This window comes from Pseudophryne corroboree, chromosome 1 (genome assembly GCF_028390025.1).
Source record: "Pseudophryne corroboree isolate aPseCor3 chromosome 1, aPseCor3.hap2, whole genome shotgun sequence".
Lineage (NCBI taxonomy): Eukaryota > Metazoa > Chordata > Amphibia > Anura > Myobatrachidae > Pseudophryne > Pseudophryne corroboree.
In genome coordinates this window covers 612,280,283-612,284,683 of record NC_086444.1, presented here as the reverse complement: position 1 = coordinate 612,284,683, position 4,401 = coordinate 612,280,283, and the positions used below count along the sequence as shown (strand labels likewise).

The 4,401-nt window shown below is 41.6% G+C and overlaps 1 pseudogene; it reads left to right on the top strand.

Moving 5' to 3' along the window:
- The first annotated feature begins 3,534 nt into the window (after nucleotides 1–3,534).
- LOC134946943 (5S ribosomal RNA) lies at nucleotides 3,535–3,653 on the top strand (annotated as a pseudogene).
- The last annotated feature ends 748 nt before the right edge of the window (nucleotides 3,654–4,401 follow it).

The window sequence follows — 4,401 nt, the reverse complement described above, 5'->3', positions numbered from 1 at the left end:
GGCCTCAGCCGTTCCTTGCCACTCCGTGTGGTAAATGGCATATTGGCAAGTTTACGCTTCTCCTCCGACAATTTTATTTTAGGTTTTGGAGTCCTTTTTTTACTGATATTTGGTGTTTTGGATTTGACATGCTCTGTACTATGACATTGGGCATCGGCCTTGGCAGACGACGTTGCTGGCATTTCATCGTCTCGGCCATGACTAGTGGCAGCAGCTTCAGCACGAGGTGGAAGTGGATCTTGATCTTTCCCTAATTTTGGAACCTCAACATTTTTGTTCTCCATATTTTAATAGGCACAACTAAAAGGCACCTCAGGTAAACAATGGAGATGGATGGATACTAGTATACAATTATGGATGGACTGCCGAGTGCCGACACAGAGGTAGCTACAGCCATGGACTATTGTACTGTACTGTGTCTGCTGCTAATATAGACTGGATGATAATGAGATGTAGTATGTATGTATAAAGAAGAAAGAAAAAAAAACCACGGGTAGGTGGTATACAATTATGGATGGACTGCCGAGTGCCGACACAGAGGTAGCTACAGCCGTGGACTACTGTACTGTGTCTGCTGCTAATATAGACTGGATGATAATGAGATGTAGTATGTATAAAGAAGAAAGAAAAAAAAACCACGGGTAGGTGGTATACAATTATGGATGGACTGCCGAGTGCCGACACAGAGGTAGCTACAGCCGTGGACTACCGTACTGTACTGTGTCTGCTGCTAATATAGACTGGTTGATAAAGAGATGTAGTATGTATGTATAAAGAAGAAAGAAAAAAAAACCACGGGTAGGTGGTATACAATTATGGATGGACTGCCGAGTGCCGACACAGAGGTAGCTACAGCCGTGGACTACTGTACTGTGTCTGCTGCTAATATAGACTGGTTGATAAAGAGATGTAGTATGTATGTATAAAGAAGAAAGAAAAAAAAACCACGGGTAGGTGGTATACAATTATGGACGGACTGCCGAGTGCCGACACAGAGGTAGCTACAGCCATGGACTACCGTACTGTACTGTGTCTGCTGCTAATATAGACTGGTTGATAAAGAGATGTAGTATGTATGTATAAAGAAGAAAGAAAAAAAAACCACGGGTAGGTGGTATACAATTATGGATGGACTGCCGAGTGCCGACACAGAGGTAGCTACAGCCGTGGACTACTGTACTGTGTCTGCTGCTAATATAGACTGGTTGATAAAGAGATGTAGTATGTATGTATAAAGAAGAAAGAAAAAAAAACCACGGGTAGGTGGTATACAATTATGGATGGACTGCCGAGTGCCGACACAGAGGTAGCTACAGCCGTGAACTACCGTACTGTGTCTGCTGCGACTGGATGATAAATAATGATATAAAAAATATATATATATCACTACTGCAGCCGGACAGGTATATATTATATAATGACGGACCTGCTGGACACTGTCTGTCAGCAGAATGAGTTTTTTATAGAATAAAAAAAAAACACCACACAAGTCACACGACGAGTGTTTAACTTTTTCAGGCAATCACAATATAGTATACTACTAACTATACTGGTGGTCAGTGTGGTCAGGTCACTGGTCAGTCACACTGGCAGTGGCACTCCTGCAGCAAAAGTGTGCACTGTTTAATTTTAATAATATGTACTCCTGGCTCCTGCTATAACCTATAACTGGCACTGCTCCCCAGTCTCCCCCACAATTATAAGCTGTGTGAGCACAGTCAGATATATACATAGATGATGCAGCACACTGGGCTGAGCAGTGCACACAGATATGGTATGTGACTGAGTCACTGTGTATCGTTTTTTTCAGGCAGAGAACGGATTATATTAAATAAAACTGCACTGTCTGGTGGTCACTGTGGTCAGTCACTACTAAACTCTGCACTCTCTACAGTACTCCTAAGCTCCAGTAAATCAAGTGTCTCTGTCTCAAATCAATCTCACTCTCTCTCTTCTAATCTAAATGGAGAGGACGCCAGCCACGTCCTCTCCCTATCAATCTCAATGCACGTGTGAAAATGGCGGCGACGCGCGGCTCCTTATATAGAATCCGAGTCTCGCGAGAATCCGACAGCGTCATGATGACGTTCGGGCGCGCTCGGGTTAACCGAGCAAGGCGGGAAGATCCGAGTCGCTCGGACCCGTGAAAAAAAACATGAAGTTCGGGCGGGTTCGGATTCCGAGGAACCGAACCCGCTCATCTCTACAAAAGACTAAAGCAGCTATATGCCTTTTCCAGGGCACACTTGGAAAAAATATAAGAAAGTGATGAATTATGAAAATATGAGTATATTAATACTTAACTTTTATTGAGATATACTTGATAAAAGGGAGAAGGCAAATATAGATAATTGCTACAAATTTTGGGCGATAAAAATTAGAAAGGCGAAAATATTGTTTACTCCCTTAATAATCCAAAAATTACTTTTAATTTAAATTGAAAAAATCTTTGTGGGAGTAAACCTGCTCCATTGGGTTCAGCTATCCCATGTCAATATCAGAATTAAATATAGGTGAAAACAGGCGATCAGGTGATCAAGCTCCCAGAGCGAAACGTACGTCACTTCCGGTCCCGGTGTCCGAACTTCCGGTCGCTCGGACCGCGGACATCGGCTCCACAGCTCCAAGTTCAGCACACCCTCTCCCTGGCTGGAAAACCTCTACCTACAACTGCGGGACACTTCAGGCCTCACACCGCCCACCAATGCATGCAGGCATTAAGGTTTGAGCCGCACACCTAGTGAGGCATTTTTTTCAACTTCCACCAGGGGGGACTCCTATCTAGGCACAGCATAACTATTCCTCCACCGTGTCCAAACAATTCAGGGGCACAGTGGGAGGTAGCACTCATCCTTTATGTAGATCAATTAACAGCATTAGCTGTAAATATCCGAGGTGCCTAGTTTAAGGGTGTCTGTTCTCCCCTTTCTTTCCATTTTTTCCATTTTTCTTTATATCATGATACTCAGTGCAACAAACACTATTTGCTTATTTGGAGAAACGGCCTCCCCCTATGCAATCTGAATGTCTAGTATTAATATGATGTGATATCTAGCCATAGGAACATTCAGCATATGTATAACATTGTTGTTGTTTTTTGTTTATTGCACATATCCAGTTCAGGGGATCAATCTCTGTTGGATTATCATATTTATATGATTGGTCTCCTTTTTTTCTTTTTAAGCATCACAACCATTAGAACATGATGGTGATAGTGATTTGCATATCCAACAAACATGGCCTTCCCCTATGGAATCTAAATCTCTAGGAGTTATTATTGTTTGATATCCAGTCACAGGAACATTCAGCATATGCTTTAAGAATATATTTTTTTTGTTCTTTGCATAAATATGATATAACAATAGGAGTTTCATATGGGGGCAACAAACACCCATTAGAATACGGTGCGGTTTTTCATTGCACAGAATCTTTTATTTCATTCAGGGGATTAATCCCTGTCAGATTATCATATCCATAAAATTTGCCTGGAGTAACCGCACACTGGAATTGATTGCACATGCTGGAGATTTACTCACCTACGGTCAAACCGCACTGAGTATGCCCAACCTCATCTGATCTTGGAAGCCATACACTGCAGGGCCTGGTCAGTACCCGGTTGGGAGACCACCAGGGAATACTAGGTACCGTAGGTATTTTACTCTCACATCATTTGAGTCTTTCCAGTTCTCTGTGCAGTCCCAGGCATTGAATTTTCACCTATATTTAATTCTGATATTCTGACATGGGATAGCTGAACCCAATGGAGCAGGTTTACTCCCACAAAGATTTTTTCAATTTAAATTAAAAGTAATTTTTGGATTATTAAGGGAGTAAACAATATTTTCGCCTTTCTAATTTTTATCGCCCAAAATTTGTAGCAATTATCTATATTTGCCTTCTCCCTTTTATCAAGTATATCTCAATAAAAGTTAAGTATTAATATACTCATATTTTCATAATTCATCACTTTCTTATATTTTTTCTAAGTGTGCCCTGGAAAAGGCATATAGCTGCTTTTGTCTTTTGCTCTTTCTTAAGACCACATTTTCCATATAGTTTACTGAACTATTTTCCGGGAGCACCACCAACCCATTGCTGAATTTATTTGTTTGTGTAGTAAGCATAATGTTGGTTTAACAGATTATTAAATTAATATAAACATTACTAACACCGTATTGATAATGTCAATTATTACCATTAAACATAAAGCTATACACTATTACAGACTGAGTACGCTATTTGCGTACTGAGTACCGTAGGGGTACGTACTTAGCGTAACAGACGCTAGGCCGTGGGCGCGACGCACGAGCGACACGTACGCTCACGGATTCACGCTCCGTATCAAGCACGCTATAGGCGTACCGAGTACCGTACTGCTACGCTATTGGCGTAGCGGACGCT